We start from the raw sequence: 25,234 nt of genomic DNA on the forward strand, positions 1-25,234 counted from the left end.
TCCATGGACCCTCCGCCCGACCAGCTTGACGGCGCCGGAATGAATAAGCAAAGTCTGACGAACCCTAACAAGAGGATATTCGCTCTTCTCTCTCTGCAGCTGCAAAATTAATTGGGCCGAGTAGTCAGATTGTTTTCCATCCTCGATATCGCCGTCACTGGGTCAGATGCTAACCACTTCGTGAAGTATAGATGCTATCATAGGCACGTTGGTACTCCAAGCCATTTGGTGGAGGCTGCCTAGCACCGATCTTCGCATTTTGCATTCCATATATGTAGGCACGTACGTTTCTAATACTTCCTTGGCGCCGAGCTCTTCTTTTTTTCGTACCTACATTGCTTCTGTAGGTACTATTGAGCCCGACGGTTACGTAGCCATTTCCGTTTCCACCATATGATTAATTTAATTTTGAAATCGCATCAGAGTCAGACTAAAAAATCATGGAAACCGTTTAAATTGTCCAGTTCGCCAGATGTATGGGGTTTGGCTCGCCGTTATTGATCGCTCTTGGACATCCCTTCTGCACGGAAACCGCTTGTGCTTTACGGATATAAATTTGCGCTATCGATGATATGCGAACGAATGTTGTTCACATAGATCAGGTGCTTTTCAAACTTTGATACCATTTCATTCTTGTGCATGTGCCCTGTGTGGTAAGTTGAGTTTTTTTCTTCAATAATTTCGAGAAGTTGTGGGATCGTATGTCAAGAAGCGGCAACATCGTTCGGTTTTTACCTACCTTCAGCATGCATAATACCGCCAGGCGATATTGCTGATGTAGTCCTGTGTAGAGATGGATGCTGTCGGTGCTCTGGGACGACACTGGGCCTCCGTCCTGTGCAGGGGTGGCTTTTGCTCCCTCCAGTGCGACTGCCGCTCCGTCCGGTGACTGTACCTATACATGACCTGTACCTATACATGTACCTATACCCGTCCTATGACTGTACCTGGAATCCGGCCCCGTGTTCATGTCGCTCTCGCTAACTGCCCTCCCCCATCAGCCGGTTGTGTCAGCGTCTTCAGCGTTTTGTCGTTTTCTGCTGTAGTGACTTCACTAACTGCTGGATACTCCCGGGTAATCATCTGCTCCTCCACGGCCTGTACTCGTGACGCTCATAACCGTCACATCTAAGCTGTTTTGAACTGGTGCGGAGAAAATCACGTTCGACTGCTATGCACGTTGGGTGAGGAATGAGACGTTCACCTTTGCTTTGAACGCGGCATACAGAACCTGATACTGAAACGTTACTCACTTCGTTGCTTGGTGACTTCGTATGCGCATCTAACTTGAACCCGCTCCAGCGCTGTGCTAAGTAGATATTACAGTAGCGAACTGTCATCGATCCTGTGTTGACCGAATAGTTAGTCGCGTAGTCATCTGATCAAGGTGTGTACCTGAGATAGGTGTTTCTATGCAATGTCATTCTATTGAGCGCTCGGAATTTAATTCCTGTTTGCGTCATACGACAGTGCTGTTTCTCTCCATGGAATTGATGAATGGTGTTGGTCCTGCTTAATGATGTACGCCCGTTGAAGTTAAATTGAAGGTCTTCAGTTAATTACCTGAAATTCTCCCTAAAATTCTCCGTAAAAAGCTTGAACTTGCACTTCCGTCTTTTTCTGCTTATAGTATGATCCAGAGTTGCTTGTTCTTTTTGCCAGTTGTAGTGTCCGCCTGTTGGTACCCGTTGGGTTCGCTCACTGTCGGCTCTTATTAGTCACGCTGTCGCTGCTACGAAACCGTCGCACTCTTAACTATATAGCTTCTGTCCTTGCATCTCACGTGAGAACGCGGGTGTCGCTTCGCCTTTCGTACCCCAATATTTACCTCTGGGGTACTGTATGGATAGTGTCGTTGGCCGTGTCCAATTTGTGAGTAGTCGGCCACGAGAACCGCAGATTTTGTGCCCTTCGCTTATCGTTGTTGTATGATTGTATTTTTGCCAGTTATCCGGCTGGGTCGTTAATTAAAAGAAAAGGAAACAGTCTTCAGATTTTGCTACTTCCGAACGTAGAGTGAAGAGCTGTCAATACTTAGATTCATCGCGAGTCGTTCCACTCAGACGCTGGGACGAAGTGTCTCAGCGTCGGGTGTAGCAGAGCAGATTGCTGCGTTCTGTACCGGTGAATGTTGTCCCTTCTCAGGTGCTACTGGTCCGCGATCCCAATCGCCGGCGACGACTTCATCGACTTTCGTCCTCGACGGCCGCATCTCCAGTGAAAGCAGGTAGGCGATTCGGCATTTTATTTCAAACATTCTACTAAGCATCTCCCTTGAATCGCTGCTGCCAAGGTCCCAGGAGCCTTCAGGTGTTTCCAAACGAGCTTCGACGGTTACATGCGATGCGATGGCATCGCATGGTACGTTCGAAAAGACAAGCTCGGAACTACGCGACCGTTCGCAGAACTATCACATTAAGTTCACGAACTCTCACGGAAGTCGCCGAAGATCTTCCAGACGGTATTCTGGTAATCAGAATGTCATCTTCGAGCATGGTCACTTGCTGACTTCTGATGGTCCTAAGCGCCGTGCTCACCTTTTGTGAGGAGGAGGGAGTGACCCAACCAAGCGCCTCTCTGACGAGGTCGCGCCACGTGCCGCAGCCCATCCAACTCACTCCGTCCTCCTCACTTGAGGACCCACCCAAGCCTTACAATATTGTCTTGGTCAGAGTCCCCGGAAGCATGGAAATCTTGAGAACATTAGGGAACACGCCACATGTCATATACAGTTATCATGTATATCATTTATAAACTTAGGGCTAGAAACTTGTTAGTGGATGTTCTTACAACATTATCAACGCTGTCTTGGATAGCGATTCTGTTGTTGAATGGTACATGTGGGATCATTGAAGTTCAGCGGCTTGACGACAGGCGAGAATCGGGGACACTTCAGATGTACGATTCTAAGCGTGCAGGTTCGTTGAGTTCAGTTAATTGAAGGCTGTAGGTCATCTGACTTAGGAGTTAATCTGCTAGCTGAATTGTATGTTGTTGAGTCAAACGTCGAGATATGGAGAGATGTTACGGAAGGCAGGACTGGATGGTCCGGTAGATCCATTAATCTGGAAACTGCGGTCTTGACTGGTGATTCTGGAGATTCTGATGATGCCTGAGATTGTCCGGAAGATGGTCCCGGGGAGAGGGCAGGACGGGATGGTCCGATAGATCCATGATTCTGGAAACTGCGGTCATGGCTGGTGATGCTGGAGATTCTTATGATGCTGGAGATTATCCGGAAGATGGTCCTGGGAAGAGGGCAGGACGGGATGGTCCGATAGATCCATGATTCTGGAAACTGCGGTCATAGCTGGTGGTGCTGGAGATTCTGATGATGCTGGAAACAGTCCGGAAGATGGTCCTGGGAAGACGCACATCAGTTTGACGGGACGGGTCTTTGTTCAGGTCAGCATCTATGAAGAGATCAGCTGAGGGATGAAGTTGAAATTCGGTCTCGAACGGAAGATGATTCTGGCGGAAAGAAACGTCATGATAGCCGGATGTACTGCTGAGACAGGATCATCCTGAAGAGATCAGTGGGAAGTTACGTTCCGGCAGGGGCGAGTTTTCAAAGGTGTCATCATGGCATGGTGCTTCTTCAAGTCAGTGACCTTGAAGAGCTGCGACGTCGTGGTACGGTGCAGGACCGGTGTCGTGCAGACCGGGAGTGCGTGGGTGGCAGGTTGTTCGCCATGGTGATTGTGAAGCAGGGGTGAGCATCTCTCGCAGATGGAAGGGTTCTCGATGTGTCGATCAGAATGCGTACAGGGTAGGCGGGTGAACTGCAACAGCTGTCTGGTTCGTGCCGGGTGTCTGTGAAGAAAACAGACACCGGTCGATCCTGTAACTGAAGCATCAGTACAGGAACTGGTTCAAGTGAAAGAGCAGCATGTCCCTGGTATGGAACAAGGAACAAGAGTCCGGTATGGACCAGGACTGATCAGTGAAGAGCGGCATAGAATAAGTGCGACAGGTTTACGAGTTCTGACATTCTGAAATTGTATCACTTGGGGTCGAGCCATGATCCATAGTAAGTCGCACGTGCATGTCATAGTTTTCGAAGAGGTATTCCATGAAGGAATAGCATTGAACAGACTGGATAACAATTTGAAAGGATGGTATGTGTAGGTGGATCTCGGATGTGCTTAACAAAGAGCCTTTTCCTGTAGGAGTCTGGTCTTTGGATGCCTACATTGTCTACTAAAGTTAGGATCGAATTATGCTTTCCATGAAACAAAAATGCACTTTAGATAGGCCAAGCGGACATCAACCTGATAATGTTGCAAACAAAAATGGTACATCATCGATGTTGTAAAAAGATGGACATATACGAAATTTTACTCATGCTTGTCCAGATCGCTTCACAATTCACATGGCGAGGAAGCATGCTTCTATAGAATTTTGACTAATTTATGCAATTTATGACACTTCATCGGTAACACATACCGTGTTAAATCTGGTAGGTGAGAGAAGTTGTGTCCGATCCTTGTGTACTCCAAGACAAATTAACTGCTGCGTAGTTGCATAGTGGAATGAAGCGTGGAGAGAACATCTCGAGCTGCCACGATGCTGAGACTGGAATGGAAGCAAACAAACTTGCGCCAAACACATGCCTAACGCCAAATAAAATAATGCCGAGTACGTATTGGGGGAGTTGGACATCGAAGAGAAAACCTATTAAACCAGAAACAGATTATTGGAAGCCAACGCAAACATTGGGCATTCCGGGGGTCAATTTCACAACAATCGCCAGCACTCCTAGGGGAAAATCACTGGACATTTCGGGGGCCAATTTCACAACAATCGCCAGCACTCCTAGGGGAAAATCTGTTGACGGACTTACGGCAACCGACTAACAAGACGAACCTTAAACCGAAACGACACACCTTACCATAAGCAGAGGGACATACGTGCTCGTGGTAGGCCGAGGCGAACCCATCTCACCACGTCCCTGCGTGGATGTACACCCAGGAAGGATGCTCCAGAGTCCCTGTGATTGGTTATAGTCCAAACATACGACAGCATAACAAAACGATTATTGACGAGTTTCCTTGAAAAAGAACCATTATTTTTGCCAATTTAATAGGATGTTTTTTGTTTAAATGCATTCACACTCATGGAATGAAATATGGGTATCCGATGACGTTTAAAACATACTAATTCCCCAGAATTTCACCGCACAACGCTTAAATAAGTTTACAGTATTGCCAGTGTCGTTGACTACGTTTCGAACTTACTTTCTAGTGTGCGCACTCCAGACGACATGAATTAGTGCTGAGGGACCAAGTGGGTAGATACGTGCAAAGTTGCAGAAGCTTGATGGTTATCCAGGCCAGGCCATATACGAGTACTAGATGTTTGCCGGTGAATTGACGACTGCTACGAAGTCGGCCACGAAAACTTTGACATGGATCTAAGTAAGGCATATCCGAATATCTGAAATTAAAAAAAATCATGCACACCCACCTACTCTCGCCTACTCACCTAGTGATTCTGATTCAAACATCACGAGGAACGCATATATGACTGACAATATAGAAAATGTGACTTTGAAAATGTGTGAAAATATGCAGTTATGCTACCATGATATACTAAAAAGTAACACGCCTTTCGTAATAAGCTACCCTGACGAATTAAATAGTAACACGATATTGTACAAATGATCACAATAGCGTCATAGAAGATGGTCTATACTACATGCAATGACTGTTAAAATGTGTTTCCAGTTTTCGACTACATTATCACATAGGCATAGAGGAACTGATACCAGATGTGTTGTGGTTGATGATACTGCAGTGTAGTATCTCTGGATCATCGTTCGGTGCTGACAAGTGCACAGCCTCTCAGTGAAACCATATGGAGACGCCACGTCTGTTGGAGGCAACTGTAAAAGGACCAGAATCGCCCCATCCACACACCCCAACGATCTGTGCTACAGAAAGTCGCCATTCGCTAATAATGGACAGCTACATACATAACAGATTTGTTCAACATAACCATTCGCAACATAGTAAGATGTGCTCCGAAGTAGAGGATTTCAGGTATATTATATACAAGTCTCTTCTTAAATCCCGAAAATAAAAACTGAAGAAGTTGACCGTAGGAAAAATATTGAAGTGCAGTCGTGCTGCATCTTACCAAGATGGAGTATCTGGTCGCATTCCATATGGGGCAGCAGAAGCCGTGTTGTTTGGAAGCCAGATTGCGGCGGAGATGCGGCGGAGACGAGGCCAGGAGGCGAGAAAAGAACAATCTCTATGGAGGATCGAGCGCCGACACTTGATGGAACGCCTAGCACACTCCTCGACGAGACGAACTTTTCACCATAGCCTGCCGCTGAGAAGCATCTCTTTGCGCACAACACAGACAAACGCTTTTCAGCTAGTATATGTACCAAGTTTCCATTTTACGATAGCAATCCCATCCTAAACGTATCTATTTGTTTCCTTTTCATTTGTCTGAATACTCTTTACAGCACATTGAACTATGAATATTGCAAAAACTTGGAGAAATTTGAATAATAAAATGTTGTGATACAAATAGCTAACGCAATTCAGGTATCTCACGGAGGTCCTCGATTGAGTCTTCCCATTTCACTCTGAGGTTTCCTGGCAGATTGTGCCCTCGCAGCTCTCGAGATCAGGTTATTCATTCTGGCATCTGCCTTTCGCCATAGGGTTCTGGAAAAAATAACAACAGATGTTGCCTACACTACCTTAAACGAACCCAGAAAGAGTACATTCCTATTCTCGTCATTAAATGACCCATATTGGTGCGTTCATTTGATGATCAGAATTCAGAACATTGTTATCGCAAGTCTGTATGCAATAGGTAAAACTAGCAATGTCACATTTCACTACCACTCAGCACATGCTAAATTCCTTCATGATTTGTATTATACGAGCGCCCAGCCTATTCAGACAGTCGTTTCTCAGCACATTGTGGCCCAATCCAGCTTAATTTAATCACTGCTTTTGCATCAGTTTAAAAAGTGCCCTTTTAAGTGATTTAACGTACCGCCCTACCAGCCTATCAAGTTCGGATTTCATTCAGAATCGCCTCCTACTCCAGACCCCAGACTTCTTAGCCCGTGACTGTGCAAGAAACCACTCAGTCTCTGCAACTTATTACAAACTATGTAGTTGCCAAATAATGTAGCATATTAGATACCATACTACCGCAGAAAGAGTGAAAAATATCTTGACTAAACTTCTCTAATTCCAGCTTCACTCATTGAACAACTCAGAAAAGATATTTCTTATATAAGTACCATGTGGGTTACCGACGACAGACCCTTGACGGGCGGACAGGCCGCGGCTCGTCAGGAAGACGGCGTCGTTTGCCGAGAAGCCCTGTGGGCTGTAGGAGACCGTCCGTCCACTGCGTCGCCGATGGCACGCCGGACTTTCAGCCGAGGACAACTGGACGTGGTGCCACCCGCCGGGAAGAAGCATGACAAGCTCGTGATGGAGCGCCTGCTGGGGAAACAGACGTCTGCCGACCCGATACTTGTAGCACCGGCTGAGAGGGTGGACTTGGTGTCTGGATGGTGGCCGAGGCGGCTGCGCTGAGGTTCTCAGGAACGCCACACGAACACGCCGCACAAAAACATCAAAGTAGCCTGGGGTAGGGATGTATACACACACTACACCACACTACATGTTGCGACATCCAAGACGGTTCGTAAGTTGAGTTCAAAGCTTTTAAAACAAAAAGGAAATTGGGACATACCTTACGGCTAGTACGCTTAAATGGGCTGTCGCGCATGAACAGTGCGTCATAATATGTTTTGATGGTTCCAGTCAGCAAATAATCATAGGCATTTCTCAGTTACATGGTCTCCAGATAGCCAGTGATACGGTTGCATTAAGTCAAGTTCGGCCAAGGGCCAACTCACGGTTATAAATGTCCCTCGGAAGAGAAGTGGCAGAACGGGAACGCCACACGAACACGCCGCACAAAAACATCAAAGTAGCCTGGGGGAGGGATGTATACACACACTACACCACACCACATGCTGCGACATCCTAAGACGGTTCGTAAGCTGAGTTCAAAGCTTCTAAAACAAAAAGGAAATTGGGACATACCTAACGGCTAGTACGCTGAAATGGGCTGTCGCGCATGAACAGTGCGTGATAATCTGTTTTGATGGTTCCACTCAGCAAATAATCATCCTAGGCATTTCTCAGTTACATGGTCTCGAGATAGCCAGTGATAAGGTTGCATTAAGTCAAGTTCGGCCAAGGGCCAACTCACGGTTACAAATGTCCCTCGGAGGAGCTTGGTGGCAGAACGATGCTCGCCGACGACAGGCCCTTGACGGGCGGACAGGCCGGGGCTCGTCAGGAAGACGGCGTCGTTCGCCGAGAAGCCCTGTGGGCTGTAGGAAACCGTCCGTCCACTGCGTCGCCGATGGCACGCCGTACTTTCAGCCGAGGACAACTGGACGTGGCGCCACCCGCCGGGAAGAAGCATGACAAGCTCGTGATGGAGCGCCTGCTGGGGAAACAGACGTCTGCCGACCCGATACTTGTAGCACCGGCTGAGAGGGCAGACTTGGTGTTTGGATGGCGGCCGAGGCGGCTGCGCTGAGGCTTTCAGGGATGCCGCGCGAACACGCCGCACCAGGAAAGGTTACAGCAACCTGGGGAGCAGAGTCTCCACACCACACAAGACAACAGCGAGGCGCCTAACCTAAGATAGTTGACAATCAGATCACTGACAAGTTTAATTCAGCACAGAACATAACCGTGACATGTCGTTTTCTTTGAAAAAGTACTTGAGGTTTAACTGAAACAATACTGGGGATATGTTGCCATGCACGGGCAGATGCTCATTCGAAGTATTTGGAAATTCTCCTGTTTTAATTATATTAGTGATGCTTGGTGTTCATCCATCACACATATTACTTCTGTTCAGTTTTTGTTTAGCATCTTTGACTGCTCATTGTTTATAACGCATGGTACATCCATATATTTGTTATCATTTTCTGGCCAATTAATGTTCAAGCTCATTGCCGGTTAATTCTCAATCGGGAATAAATTGTACGCATGAGAGAACCGTAGGAACCATACCGTGTCATTTAAGCGATACCCGTGTTGTCCAGCGCCTGTTTCATGCCCCATCATCGTGTATCACCTGAGAAATAGTGTCAACGACCATACGACACAAATGGATGTGCAACTACAAATGGAATAAAAATAGATCGATGTTTTTCGCAGATTATCAAGAAGTACATATTCCCTTCTCCATCATAAAAGTTCCATAGCAAGTTCGATAATATCAATTCACACATCGTTAAAAGTAACTCGTCATTAACCAACACTGAAGGTAAGTCAGAACGTTCCATCCGAAAAAACGAAGGTGGCGGTAACAGCCTGTAACTTGCCTGTACAAGTATCCTGATTCCCGCCAGGCACCACATTTCGTACTAGGTATCTCCCTGAATTGCCTCGGTCTCCGGCGCCTTTACAGGTAACACGCTGAAACGAATCGACAACAACCACGAAAACAGCCTACTGCCTATTGCCCTCATTTTAGTTAGACATTAACTTCACGGAAGATGTCATTAATCTTCTAAAAGATGAAACATAGTATTGATTGCAGTTATGAACGAAACCTCTAATGGTACGCAAGCTCAGATTATCAGTCTGCCACCATCAAGATATTGATGTAATTTGTTTACATATAAAATTTGTCAATTTCCCAGTTTCGGCCAATGGCCAACTCACGGTTACAAATGTCCCTCGGAAGAGATAAGTGGCAGAACGATGCTCGCCGACGACAGGCCCTTGACGGGCGGACAGGCCGGGGCTCGTCAGGAAGACGGCGTCGTTCGCCGAGAAGCCCTGTGGGCTGTAGGAGACCGTCTGTCCACTGCGTCGCCGATGGCACGCCGGACTTTCAGCCGAGGACAACTGGACGTGGCGCCACCCGCCGGGAAGAAGCATGACAAGCTCGTGATGGAACGCCTGCTGGGGAAACAGACGTCTGCCGACCCGATACTTGTAGCACCGGCTGAGAGGGTGGACTTGGTGTTTGGATGGCCGCCGAGGCGGCTGCGCTGAGGCTCTCAGGAACAACGCACGAACGCGCCGCACCAGGAAAAGCTACAGCAGTCTGGGGAGCAAAGTTTCCACACCACACAAGACAACAGCGAGACATCTCACGTACGATTGTCCAGTCACAGGTCTGGCAAGTGATTCAAAGAGTACCTACACCACTTGGATATCTATTCCTTTGCAGCTTATATGTATATGAGAATATTGGTCCCTGACTATTCGGAAATTCTCATGTAACTGTATCGGCATTATGCTCGACCATTGTTTTACTTTCCTGACTTCGTCAAATATCGAAGAAAACATTGCTGGGTGTCTCATATACTCATATACATTGCCTCCTCATCGTTTAGTTCCCTTGTCCATCTAGCAATGTGTTAACATTTTGTTTACCACGATTTCAACCTTAACATTAAGATTTACGGCTGATTAGTTCTTGAGAAGAAATGGTATCATGCACACATAATAATCGAACCGAAAGAGCCATACCGTGTCGTTTCAGCAATACCCTTGCTTCGTGTCACTTGCCTGTACAAGTATCCCGGTTGTTTTCATGTACCGCATATAGTAATATCTCCCCGAACTGCCTCGGTCTCCTGCGCACCTCTCACAGGTAACACGCTGAAACGGATCGACAGCAACCACGAAAACAGCCTACATTCCTATTGCCCTCATTTTAGACATTAACTTCACGGAAGATGTCATTAATCTTCTAAAAGATGAAACATGGTATTGATTGCAGGTATGAACGAAACATCTAATGGTACGCAAGCCCTGTTTATTAGTCTCACCATCAAGATATTGATGTAATTTGTTTGCATATAAAATTTGTTAATTTCCCAGTTTCGGCCAATGGCCAACTCCGGTGACGAATGTCCCTCGGAAGAGAAGTGGCAGAACGATGCTCGCCGACGACAGACCCTTGACGGACGGACAGGCCGCGGCTCGTCAGGAAGACGGCGTCGTTCGCCGAGAAGCCCTGTGGGCTGTACGAGACCGTCTGTCCACTGCGTCGCCCATGGCACGCCGGACTTTCAGCCGAGGACAACTGGACGTGGTGCCACCCGCCGGGAAGAAGCATGACAAGCTCGTGATGGAGCGCCTGCTGGGGAAACAGACGTTTGCCGATCCGATACTTGTAGCACCGGCTGAGAGGGTGGACTTGGTGTTTGGATGGCGGCCGAGGCGGTTGCTCTGAGGCTCTCAGGGATGCCGCGCGAACACGCCGCACCAGGAAAGGTTACAGCAACCTGGGGAGCAAATTCTCCACACCACACAAGACAACAGCAAGGCATCTCACGTACGATGTTTTACAATCACAGTACTGACAAAAGTCATTCAAATACAGAACCTACGCCACTTGGATGTCTATTCCTTTGCAGCTTATGTTTGAACATTCAGTATAGGCACTTGGTCACTTAAGAAGCAAATGCTGCCCCTGAGCATTGAAATATTGTCATGTACCTAACTTTATCAGCATTGTGCTAGACCATTAGGTATATAGCTTCTGTGATTTTGCCTAATTTCGAAGAAAACATTGCTGGGTGTCTAATTCTATACATTGCATCCTCACGCTAAGTATCCTTGTCCATCCCATAATTTCTTTCCATTTGGTCATATACCACGATTATGCACGATTTCAACCTGAACAATGAGATTTACCTATGGCTGATTAGTTTTTAAGAACAAATGGTGTTATACACACATAAGTGAACCTTACGAGTCATACCGTGTCATTTCAGCAATACCCGTGCTGTCCAGTGCTTCGCTTATGCCCAATCATATAATGGTGTATCACCTGCGAATTAACGTCAACGAACTCACACAACACACCGCGAACTGCGCCCAGCGGCAAAAAAAAATCGATACAAAGGAAAGTTTTCTTTTCCCAGCTGCTATGAGCGATGAGCAATATCTTTGAAAATGATGGTTATAGAATCATTGACCTGCGTTCATGTTTTCGATTTGGAGTGCATGCAACTGAATGTAACATTGTCTTCGTAATAATAAGAAAGAAACATACCGCAACGACTTCGTATCACTTGCCTGTACAAGTCTCCGGGCTGTTATCAGGTACCGCATATAGTAATATCTCCCTGAACTGCCTCGGTCTCCGACGCACCTCTCACAGGTAACACGCTGAAACGGATCGACTGCAACCACGAAAACAGCCTACATTCCTATTGCCCTCATTTTAGACATTAACTTCACGGAAGACGTCATTAATCTTCTAAAAGATGAAACATGGTATTGATTGCAGGTATGAACGAAACATCTAATGGTACGCAAGCCCTGTTTATTAGTCTCACCATCAAGATATTGATGTAATTTGTTTGCATATAAAATTTGTTAATTTCCCAGTTTCGGCCAATGGCCAACTCACGGTGACGAATGTCCCTCGGAAGAGAAGTGGCAGAACGATGCTCGCCGACGACAGGCCCTTGACGGGCGGACAGGCCGGGGCTCGTCAGGAAGACGGCGTCGTTCGCCGAGAAGCCCTGTGGGCTGTAGGAGACCGTCTGTCCACTGCGTCGCCGATGACACGCCGGACTTTCAGCCGAGGACAACTGGACGTGGCGCCACCCGCCGGGAAGAAGCATGACAAGCTCGTGATGAAGCGCCCGCTGGGGAAACAGACGTCTGCCGACCCGATACTTGTAGCACCGGCTGAGAGGGTGGACTTGGTGTCTGGATGTCGCTGAAGCTCTCAGGAAAGCCGCACCAGGAAAAGTAAAGGCAACCTGGGGAAATAACGTCTCCACACCACATACGGCCGCGCTGCTACATCTTCATACCCCTAAAAGCCAAATGTAATAATACATTAATGCTATCTGTCTAAGTGAGACCTCATTTGTTTTTGTGAATCGCGCAGAATAGAGTAGGCTAAAAAAGAAAACAATAGGTACTGAGGTTTAAACATTTGCAAACCCATTCATTGCGCACAATAGTTACGTATGCTTCCGCAGAAGCCTCCTTATTCTTAAAAAAGGACGATGTATGCCGTCAGGACCATGCAAGGATCATGCTATTTGATACATGTGCATAGTCTAGCGAACTGTTGACACAGCCTACTTAAGCACATATTACTGAGCATGGTGCCGATAATAGCAAAATGTCTGGGGTAGCACTGCCACCGAGTGTGAAGTAATAAGCAACTAAAATGTTTTATGCATTGAAATGCCTGGAGACAACTGGCCTTTCTCCCGGGGTTAGCGGACGTCCACTGGGTTGGACAGCATAGATGGCATCAGCTGTGGCAGTTACGGGGTACAATCTCGGGCACTCGAGGGTGGACAAAGAACCCTGTGGAAAAACAGCACACCACATACGCCGCAGATAGGTAGGTACATACATTGTCGCTGAACCTTTCGTAAGAGATACTCTGTGAGCTGCACCACGATAACTCCTATCAGTACAAGCTAATCGCATGCTTTACAAAATGCCACTTACCTAATAGGCTATGTGTACATGCTTAATGCTGAACTGGATTAGGTCTACCATTTACGTGCAGTACAGAAGAGCACAATAAGCTAGTGGACGGCAATGCCTGGATGCTGAATTGAACGAACTGACAGCATTGGACCCAGCACACCACAAGGTTTCAATCACTTGTATCATTCAAGAGACCACTAATTGAAACGTGGATGTAAGCACACGCACTGTCCGCACATTAGCACAGCAGCACAAGCACTAAACTCAATACCACTCAGATAGACCCCACTTATTAGTGCAATCATAGAACAGATTAGTGTATAGAGCAATCTACATAGCACCACAACGTCTCTGCTGTGCAGCTTCTCAAAAAAGGAAAAGTTGGTATACAACACTTTGACCAGGACAAAGAAAATCCGGGAAACAAAAATTTCGGACTCGTCCTATTGCTTACCTATCGACGAACTTATGGGTTTCATGACGTCTTTGGCAATAGGGAGGACGCAACGAGCAGACTTTTTTCCATGTGGAGCGAATGATCTCGAGGAATCACGCATGAAGACCTGACGTTAGGTACATGGCAGCACAATGCGAAGAACCAACACAACTCGTCTTTCATGTATGAAAATGTCTCACATATGACGATCAGATCAAAGGTACCTATAGTTTGATATTTTCATGCAATGGCAATAAGCGATAAATAGCAACGGTGGAGGTTGCGATTACTCTGGATGTTAAACTCACGTATGTTCTCCTGGATGCTTAGCCAGACTCCCGTGCGATATTCGTACAATTGGCTCGCTCTAATAAAAATCTGTGAAGGGCTAAAACATGGTTATCTCCCCCACCCTCCCCCAACCCACGCTAACTCCCCCAAATCATCGAAAGATGATTAAAAAGTAATGCAAAAATGGGCTAATGTGGCCTCCAGTCCACCTAACAAACTTTAGTCCTGCGGGTTTTCATATCAAGGCAAAAATATTCCATCCACAGTACGAATGCCTACTGCTTAACCCTCATGGTTGTAGCAGTTTCTGTGAGGGTTGGAGCCATCTCACTTATCTCATGTAGGTACCAACATCAATGAACTCCCACAAACGGAATGACATGACTGATTTCGTATCAAGATTACTTGATGGGCTTTTGGAATGTTTGATAGTATCGAAGCAAATTAATGTGTCAGTCTCAGTGATTGATCACACTGCCGGGCTAACTCACGTGACGCGTCCTGCATCACCTTGTTCCCCTTCATGTACCAGTGTTGGCGGCCAGCCGACTGCTCAGCGGATGTTCTATCGGACACGATCTGAAACAGACGCATATGCCGAGCGCCTCCCCAACGAACCACCCGGATTGAACGGGAAAACCTAACCCCTCAAAAAGAAAAGGAAAAAAATAACACTAAATAATAATGATCATATGCAGCATCTAGACAGAATAACTTTCCCCTTTGCTCTAGTATCTGCGGCAGTGATTTGACCACAACCTTATCGCGTTGATAGGCAAATTAACATCTATTCAGAATAGTGGATGGAGCGAAGCAATGGCCTCTGCACAATGGACGAATATGATGGCCGAAAAGAACAGTCTCATTAGGAACTAAGTGCAGCATGGAACTTACTGTGGTATGTACTGAAGGCTCGGCTCATTCATGCTCTATTCCCAGTCGCCATTCGCCTCCCTGGTCCCTCGTCCTGCAAATACAAAGTCTGCCTACCTGCCACACACATCTACCACTACATGTGCTTTAACAACCGTTTTTGAGTTCGTTACTTTACATCATTTCTGATAATTGATAAACTTTCACCGTGCGTAGTGTCCTCTGATAGGATAATGCACGTTGCCCCCTTTATTTCCTCAGACGACTCAGAATAACCCTCTCCATGAAACCTCTCGACACAACCTCACCTCTATCCAGTCCTCAAAACGCGGAGAAAACGTCCGACAAATGTACCACGATATCCTTGTATTGGCTCTCGGCGGAGGGAACGAGTACCACAGTCTGGAGTCGAACAGGACGAGACCATGATCCTGGAACAGAGTCGCTCCGCACACCCACACATCGACCGCCATGGAACAGCCTCGATTTATTTCAACAAACAAAAGAGAAATCGTGTGGAACTGAGCACGGCGCATGACGCTTGGAATATTATTTTCCCGAATATTGTTGTCATTCCGCTATCGTTTGCTACTGTTCTGACGTTCGATTTCCTACCTCAGGTACTACTAGGAAGTTCGTACCTAGTCGTGAACTCACTTTTTCGTGATTCCGCTCGTCTGTTGACTTTGGTCTGTGGGAAAAAGAGATTCGGTGTGCGGTGCACATGGCATGGGAAGACAACCATAATGGAAGCGTTTTCCGACGGCCAGCCTGAGACATGCGCCGCAGCCGAAACGGAGCACAACAGACCGGTGGCCAGCCGGCTGCAAAGCCCGTTCCGACTCCAGCACACCCCTCAGGACACGGCGCGCGGCAGATCATGATACACCTTGGCCACTAACTGTTCTGCAAAGTCTGCATGGACCTTCTGAGTGGTTGCGTCCCGGCTGCTTCGCAAGCGTGACGGCTCTTTCACTCGTGACGTCCGGTCTCTCGAAACGCTGTCTGCAACGGAATGCGCGCAAGTCGTGCACCGAAACGGTCCCATCCTCTTAGGTGATCAACAATTGAATCGTGCGTCTTTCGTCGGACAGTTCAGTCTACGTATTTCGTTGCTAGAAGAAGTGTTTGTAGCGTGTTTCGGCTAACTACTGATAGGATAGAGTCTGAGGTGAAGCTGCCGCGAGCGGCAGTTACCGTGTACGATGACGCACTGCTGACGGTGACCACCGGGTCGCGGGTCGGCCGCACCGGGTCCGCGGGCTGCCTCTTGACCGGGCTGGGTGTCACGGCAGATGCGCCGATCGCGTCCGCGGCCACCGGGTCGAGGTTTGCCACCAGGTCGGTGATAGGCCGGGCCGCCGGGTGAGCGCACTCCCCGTCGTGGAGTCGCACAGGAACGGTCCTGATGTCCCGAAAGGTGACCCGCGCAACAGGAACGGCTGACTCTCTGCCACCGCCTTCTGCAAGCAGTGTTACTGCCACCGGGGGAGGGCGCTACGCGTGCAAAATGTCGAAACGCAGTGTGTGGTGTAACCCCAGGGATCGAAAAGGGCGAGACCATCAAGGCACAAACAGCGAGCCACGAACAGCAGAACCTATCGCATAACTCACTACACAAATGTACAATCTAATCAGCGTGTCTACGGTTAGGAACAAAAGCCAGACACAGCCCGAGTTCTGTCAGAACCAGTCATAGGAAAAATTCCACAGGATCCCTTTCAGGCACACGCGATAGCGGTAGCAACAGCGGCGGGACCACCAGCGTCAATGCTGCATCACTCACAGATCGGCGGAGCCCGGGACGCGACTCGCCAGGGGCCTCATGCGAGACGCCAGTGCCGGGAGACTTGAGTGGTAGTTAGCCGGGACACCAGTGCTTGCCAGGAGCAGCTGTTAGGCCGTTCTCGCGCCCATCTTGGCCAGTGCGCGGAGGTGTGCGGGAGTCCGACACTCAGGGTGAGCGGGCGGACGATGCCGCGCAGCGTGCAGGACGCTAACAACCTCGGCTGACACCAGCTGTGGATAGCACATCCAACCACGCGCGCACCGGGACAGCACAGCACAGCACAACAGGCCACTACTTGGCAACCAAAGCACCTGACCATCAACAGAGCCAAACTCAAGAGCTTAAATTCACGTCACTGGCAAGTCTACTTTCCGAAACGTGAAACGTCAATTACAAAAGGCAATGCTTCAGTGCACAGATCATACCAACATTAACAGAGGCGTTAGGACACGTTTTGACAGCAGCACAGCACACTCCCCATCACCATCGTGCATTCTAAGTGTAGTGAGGGATGTTTTATTGCCATCACAAGGAGTGGGGATCCCTGAGGTTTGTCTCATTGTAACTCGTACCATTTTGTCATGGCATTCTTAATACGGTATTTCATAGCCTTTGAAATAACGATACCATCGGCAGTATATCGAAGGTGCTTTTTTCGGAATTCGTAAACGAAACTGTCCTAGTACTGTGCTAGAACGCTAGCCTCTTACGTCGACCATGACTAGAGAAAGGTAAACACCTGCGGCTCGGGTCCGGGGAGGGGTCGCCAGGCCCCTACGACAGACGATGGCCGGAAGCGCACCGCCGCCGCCCTGCCCCACTCACTTTATTCCGTCTTTATCGACGTCTCATGGAACCAGCAGCTCCTGCGGCGCGTCCGCGATCAAAATGGCGGCCGGGCAGTACCTTGCCGACGTCAGGTGGCGCGCGCGTCCCTCGGCCAACATGGCCGCCAACGGTGACGTCACAAAGAAAGTGCAGCGTCTCGCTGACGTGGCGTGCCAGCCGGCGACGCCTTTCATAACAGGACCAACCTAGGAGGAGCGCAAATGTCCATCGAAAGTAAAAAGAACTTCAACCAACTTCCTAGCAGTAAGGCGTTCAAGAATCACCCGGATGACACGAAATGAATGCAAGGACCTTGTCACAGCACTCAACACCTGATTGCAGCCACCATTTGAAGAAAAGTAGTGAGGCTTAACTACTTGTGGATACTTAGAGGATTACTTGAAAGTATTTCAACAAAATACTTATCCGACCTAGCGCCTTGCACTTCACAACTTAATGAAGAAAAAAGCTACGTTACAGGTACACTGAATGCAAGTTCACACACCACAACTAAAATTGAAACACCAAAATGTTAGCTCAAAAACTCAAAAAGCAAATCTTGATGGTTATGATCTTCTGGAAAAAAGAGCTAGCAAATAAGCTTAAATCGCAGCGAGACGGAGCCATCACTAGCACAACCGCACTGCCGGAGTTCAGGTACGAGAATGGCGGCTCTGGCGAGGGATCCTGAAACCCAGCTATCTGCGTATCTGGGCCAAGCACACTCCCGAGCCTTCCAACCAATCAGCAGCCGGCGTCGCCCAAACGGCGGATGGTGATTGGTGGGAAATTATTGCGCAGTACCGTTTCCGACCACGACCGCTAGAGGCGCTTCGACTGCGGGTCGTGACGCAGCGTCGATCGCATGACGCAACCGCCTGAACCGGAACAGTCCGCTGCAGACCGTGCCAGCGGCCCTCAAACCCACTCACAAAATTCCAGAAGAAACCGGGCTGCTCCAGAAGGTTGAGAGCCACAAGAGAGTGGGCGAAACCGGTCCGTGGCGTCAGCTGCTCCGCCATCTTGTCGCCACCGCTGTATTGATCTGCCAGAAGTCCACGGTAACGGAACATTCCATGCAAAGATTGTGATCATGCATTTATTGAAAGCCAAACAACTTTACGTCCCTGACTGTCGCATCATGCAACGGACCAGAAACACTGGCGGATACAGGGACATGGGCAACATGACCCTATTTACCTACATACCTATGACTCGGTTTCTAAACACCACGCCTTACGCCTGTGAAAATGAGATATAAACACAAAACAATCAGTTCTGACGATTGCCACTGTCTTTAAAAGCGGCTTGATTTGCCTGTGCAGCATGCACACATGCAGATAAACTATCAAAGAAAATAGCGGCATGACATCGACAAAATAAAAAAAAAACGTTTTACCAAGAATGAATCCAGCAGCAGTGTTCAATTCCTCCTTAATGGATTCGCTAACGATGACCTTATCGACCCTGGGGTAAAGATGGTGGCATGTATGCAAAATTGACATACATAATCAAACTCCATGCAGCAACGTTTGTGGTCTGGTTCAGGGGCGGATCCAGGAAAACTCCAAGGGGAGGGTCATGAATCGAAGTGGTGCCCCTACCTATACCCAAAATTAAAAACTCAACGGATTTCGTCCACTTCATTTTGGTGGTGCCCCCATTTTCAGTTTTTTTTCTTTTTATTTTTTATTTTTAGTCAGTATCTTAACTCTTAGCCACAACCACATTTACCAATTGTAAGCAAGTATATATGAATGTGCTATGTGTATACATATATGTTGTGGACGCTGAGTAGTGAGTACTTACCAGGAACGTTATCAGGTAAGCAAATCGTTGTCAGTCCGACGAACTTGACCCTGGCGTCTAAAGGGTCTGTCCTTGACACTTCAGGCTTGTCAGGGGCACCAAAGTCCTTCCAGGGACACCACAAACCTGTCAGGGGCACCTACGGCCTTGTAGGGGCGCCACAGGCCCGCCAGGGGCACCACAGGTCTAGCAAGTATACACGACAGGCCTGTCAGGGGCACAACGGGCCTGTTGGGCCCATGAGCACCCCTAGGGGCAGGGGCACCACAGTCCTTCCAGGGGCACCGCAGGCCTGTGAGGGGCACCAGTCAACACAGGTCTGCCAGGGGCGCCACAGACCTGCCAGGGGCACCACAGACCTGCCAGGGGCACCAGAGGTCTGCCAGGGGCACCACCGGCCTCGCAGGGGCACCTTGGGCCTGTCAGGGGCACCACGGGCCTGCCGAGGGGCACTTCAGACTTTTCAGGGGCACCAGTCCTCTCCGGGCGCAGGGGTACCAGCGGCCTAGCAAGGGCACCAGAGGCCTGCCAGGGGCACCAGCGGCCTAGCAAGGGCACCAGAGGCCTGCCAGGGGCACCACAGGCCTAACAAGGGCACCACGGGCCTGTCAGGGGCACCTCAGGCTTGTCAGGGCCCAGGGACACCACAGTCCCTCCAAGGTCACCGCAACCCTGTCAGGGGCACCAGAGGCCTGCCAGGGGCACCACAGGCCTGGCAAGGGCACCACTGGCCTGTCAGGGGCACCTCAGGCTTGTCAGGGCCCAGGGGCACCACAGTCCTTCCAGGGGCATTACAAGCCTGTCAGGGGCACCAGAGGCCTAGCAAGGGCACCACAGGCCTGCCATGGACACCACAGGCCTGCCAGGGGCACCACCGGCCTTGCAGGGGCGCCTCAGGCCTGTCAGGGGCACCACGTGCCTGCCGGGGACACTTCAGGCTTGTCAGGGGCGTTACAGTCCTGTCAGGGCCCAGGGGCACCAGGCCCGTGGTGTCCCTGCTAGGCCTGTGGTGCCCCTGGCGGTCCTGTGGTGCCCCTGTCAGGACTGTGATACCCCTGATAGGCCGGTGGTGCCCCTGGCAGGTCTTTGGGCCCCCGGGCCTCAAGGGGGGGGGCCATGACCCATGTGACCCCCCCCTTGGATCCGCCCCTGGTCTGGTTGATGAAAACAAAATTATTTAAAAATCAATTGACTGATAGGCGGATCCGAGAAAGGCGGCTTCTGACGGGCATGCCTATCCCCGAAAGTGAAAAAACTGATTGGATTGCGTTGCATTACGCGCATTGCTGTGTAGTTTACAGCAAAGTTTTCCTCATAAAAGTTTGTAAGTTTTCTTTCTATTCTAAAATTTCATGGATTTCGGGCGTTGCGAGCGGGCATTTGCCTAGAATGCACCCTTGATCCGCCGCCAGTGCATTGGTTTGAAACAGCATAAGGTGCATTGCTATGCTGTGCATATCTACCTCTATGTATGTATGCATGTATGTATGTATTTACGATCGTGGGCGATCCACCCATGGCGTGGCGGTACCTATACATATACATGCCTAAACCTTAAGTGCATAGGTACCTAGGTAAAGTACCTTTTTCACGTAGATAAAGAAATGTGCTAACATGCAAGTTCATGGTAAACACCCTCAGAAATGTGCAATGCCCATGCTTTGAGCGGAAATCTACGGAAAAGTTTTTTTTTCTCGTTTTTTAAATCATTTCTGAAACATCTCTTTCTCCATCCCGGGCAGAACGCTTTGCACTGTAGGTCTCCGTGGTGCGGCAGTGAGCGCCAGCCACCAGCGTCCCCGCCGCCATGATGGCATCCGACCTTTGTCGGCGTCCAAGGGCAGTCAGCTGATCGGCGCCACGGAGGCGGAGGCCGCTTTCACCCGAACCGACGCGGCGCGGCGAGCGGGCGAATGGCCCCGCGGCGCCGACGGGGGACGCCATGGCCAGAAGCTGGAATGCAGGCGCTACCATAGCCCTCGCCCCTCGCCAGGCGAGGGTCTTTTCCATAACACGGACGGCGAGGGGGGGTTGGTACGACCCCCCGCCCCCTCGCGATTGACTCCTATGGCACTTAGAAACGCCAAATTCACAGGGTAGGTGGGTCCATAGGAGATCTCGCCCCTGTGGAAGTTTGGTGACTAAGTCAATATTTAGGGGGGTTTGGGGAGGGTATGAGTGCAAAAAAATTGCTAAAACATGTCAAAAGTTTTTCGCTTATAACGTTTTACCTAGTAAAGATAGAGCAAAAATAAAAGCACCCGTGAACTCAGGACGTCCGTGCGCACCGAATGATATACTTTGTTACCAATTTTAGTGAACTCTGGAATTCAGTTGCCGCCGTTTTTACGTTATTTGCGAAAACCCTTAGGGGGGGGGGGTTGCATCAACCCCCTCGCCGGGCGAGGGCTAGGTGCTATAGCCAGGCTCTTATCGCCTATGCACTGACCATTATAATTGGTACCTATGCTTTCCGTATTCTTGCAATTTCTGAAATGTCTTATGGCACCCGTATTGTGGCGGTAACTTGTCAAATGTTTACACTGAACCCGCATAGGCGGCGGAACGGGGAGGGCACCGGGGCACCGTGCCCCTTTGATTTTGGCATTTTAACATTAGCCCTATGGGTGTTACATAGAAAGAATGGGACCAAAAGTCGGCGGTGCCCCCCCCCTTAATTGAAGGTGTTCCGCCGCTACTGTGAACCCGCACTGTGTCTAAACTCTCCACAATTTTTTCTTGGTCGAAGCATCTTTTTGCAAAGGGGGCACTTACCGAAACTGATATCACGTGTACCCCTGTATCAAACCTCGTTACCGTCGGCTATGATTCACGACCTAATTCATATCAGTCGGGGTGAATGAGCCTCTATTCAAAATGTGACCTCTTGGTGACCCTCGGTGACAATGATGGTGCGTGTTTCTACCTGTCTGGGTCTGAAGGAGGCTGACTCACGGCCTCGGAGCGTGCGTTGTGGGCGTCGGATGCGTCAGCGCGGCGTCCGGTGACGTCAGCTGGTGGACACGCTGCTATTTTGGGCACTGAACGCTGAAAAGTCAACAGAACGGTCTTACTGTCACAAGGCCGAGTACCTACAACACTAAAACAGCCAGCAAAATTGTGATAACCGCCGAAACTGATATGATAAAGTCAAATAAAAAGAGAACTGACATGGGTAGGTATAGTTCGATTATTTTAAGTTTGCCCCTCACTGTAAACGTCTTTTTGAACACAGCACGAGAAGCTGAATTACTGAGAAAACTGGTTGGCGCACAATGATTTGACCAGATTTTACAGACGATCAAGTTCATCAAATTTATTTACTATTTCACTGACTCATAGTTCGTATTTGCCAATACCTACAGGCTACAGCCCCACAGGGATAGACGACTTCTCAGGAATTATGTCTGAACTAATTAATAAATTGCACGGCGTTTAACATATGTAACGTTACATCGTCGGTGTTCACAACTTATTTTGGAAATATTTTTCATATCTCCAATACCTACAATGTGCGCTTGTCAGTTTTCTTAGTAATTCAGCTAGCAATTCTCGTGCTGTGTTCAAAGAGACGTTTACAGTGAGGGACAAACTGAAAAAACGAACTATAGTACATCCCTGAATGAGGTCTTTATGATTAGGCTTCTTCCGAGCATCTGTGGAAACATATTTGACAAATAACATTCGGAAACACGTCTATACATACCTATTGCGAGATATCCGGCAGGGTACTTTTCGAAGTATTAACCCGCGCCCTGCTGGGGGGGGGGTGTTTGAACACCCCCTTGTGGTTTTTTGCGAATATCTAAAAAACGGCGGCGCTCCCGTTTTTGGTACACCTCATACACCAGTATACTCTGGGAGCGACACCCTGCACGTGCGCACGTGCAAAATGGGTCACAACTGACTTGTGCACGGCACCCTACTTACTGGTCCCTAACCGTGTACCATTTGAGCGCCATCGGTCCAGCCGTTCTCGAGATCTGGAAACGACCCCTGCACGTGCGCACGTTCAGCAGCACCCCAACTCTGGCACATGGATATGCAGTGCCTAGCAAGGCCATCTATAGAAGGTACAGTCACTCTCCCGCCGACCAATCAGAGACAGATCCTGAGTGACGTCATCCCTGATGCTCGCCAGGGGTGCTCCATTCCATTACAACGTAAATATGACTAACTTTATTTGAAGATTGTTGGTGACACTCTACATATATCGTTCAGCCGTTGAAGTCATTAGAAAGTCCAACTAATTTTCTAGCGATAAAAAAGAGCAGCAATATGCTAAGAAATGGCCGGTTTTGAAGATATACCTAGACGATTTAAAAATCCTCTGCAGTTGCAGGAAAGCAACGTAAAAACGCATCGAGCTTATATTTTTACCATGAATAAATCATTTTTCAGTAAGTTTTTAGATATGGTATCGATTTAATCAACAACTTTATTACAATATTTTTATTACTTGTAACTTTATTTGAAAATAATATTTTCAAAAATGGCAACTGTTGGCAAGTAGCTTTGAAGCGATTGTGGCGCACCGCGCCATTATTGTCCTGAGGCCCCCTTATGATGTCATCAAAAGTGGAGTGACATGGGCCTGGTGCCTAGTGGGTGCCTACCTACATGCCAACTTTCAGCGCAATCGGCCAAGTAGTTACCGGGATATTGCAACAATTACAAAACTGACACCTCTTCGTTTTGCACGTGGCACGTGCATAAGGGGTCACCCACATGCATCGGGAATAGTCCAATACTTGGTAGAAGGAATGAAGCTACCCTACAAAAATTACCGCGTGTAAATCGGTCAAGTGGTTGCTGAGATATAAGCCTCGCAAAAGCGTCCGCACGGCCGGCCGGCCGCTCATACTCAGAAATTTCCGTTAATCTAAGGAAAGACTACGCTCGCTTCGCTCGCTCCGTAATCAATTCTACACATGTTGTGAAAATTTCAGACCAAGGTCATTCAAGATCAGGAGGTCACCAGGTCACTTGAAGAGACCTCACCTCATAAAAAGTTTCAATGTCTGTCATAGCTACACCGAGTGACCGATCGCTTTGAAACTTTCAGCGATTGCTAAGAGCAATAGCACGTACAAAATGTATATCTCAGAATTTGTATATCGATGACCTAAGGTCAGGTCAATTTTGCGACCTCCCCAATTGGGAGAAAATCAATGGGAGAAAATTGAAATGCGCCTCTTTAGGACGAAAGACATTATAAACACTCCCAAACACTGAATTACAAGTGGTTTAGACACCCTGAACATGAAAATGGTGTCCGTGACCCCTGTTGATGCCCTGAGGTCATCTTAGGTCACGAATGGTATCTAACAGTTTTTTGCAAATAACTTTTGATAGAGGCATGCTAGAGCGATGAAAACGCATTAGGTGTGTTCAGCTCGACGATACGGATCGACTGATATGCAACATGACCCTTTCAGGTCAGGTCATGACCTTGACCTGAGGTCAAATTTTCAAGTTGACCTTCCAAGGTCAAGTTATAGTTCATTCGATGCGTCTTGACGAGAGGAACACGATGCCGGTAAAAGCAACCTCGTGCAAGGCTTGGGTCAAAAGTTATTGCAGAAAAACTGTTTCCGAAAAAAATCGGCTATTTTTGCAGTTATTGCCCCCTCCAGGCAAAACCGTTGACGTTAGGTCAAATCTGACTCTGAGAGGATTACTCAGAAACGGCGGTAATAGGGCTATCGAATGCGCTTT

The 25,234-nt window shown here is 48.5% G+C and overlaps 1 long non-coding RNA gene across 3 annotated transcripts; it reads right to left on the bottom strand.

Moving 5' to 3' along the window:
* Positions 1–2,230: 2,230 nt before the first annotated feature.
* Positions 2,231–23,565, bottom strand: LOC122377958. Of its 3 annotated transcripts, XR_006255947.1 has the most exons (4): positions 23,223–23,565; positions 22,472–22,564; positions 4,447–18,752; positions 2,231–3,813 (listed from the first exon to the last, which is right to left on the bottom strand). It is a non-coding gene; the product is annotated as an uncharacterized LOC122377958 (long non-coding RNA). The 3 variants fall into 3 exon arrangements; XR_006255945.1 differs by lacking the exon at positions 23,223–23,565 and having other exon boundaries at positions 22,472–22,655; XR_006255946.1 differs by lacking the exons at positions 22,472–22,564; positions 23,223–23,565 and adding an exon at positions 22,443–22,457.
* Between the last annotated feature and the right edge of the window lie 1,669 nt (positions 23,566–25,234).

Source organism: Amphibalanus amphitrite, unplaced genomic scaffold, assembly GCF_019059575.1.
Source record: "Amphibalanus amphitrite isolate SeventyFive unplaced genomic scaffold, NRLGWU_Aamphi_draft 000053F_arrow, whole genome shotgun sequence".
Taxonomy (NCBI): domain Eukaryota; kingdom Metazoa; phylum Arthropoda; class Thecostraca; order Balanomorpha; family Balanidae; genus Amphibalanus; species Amphibalanus amphitrite.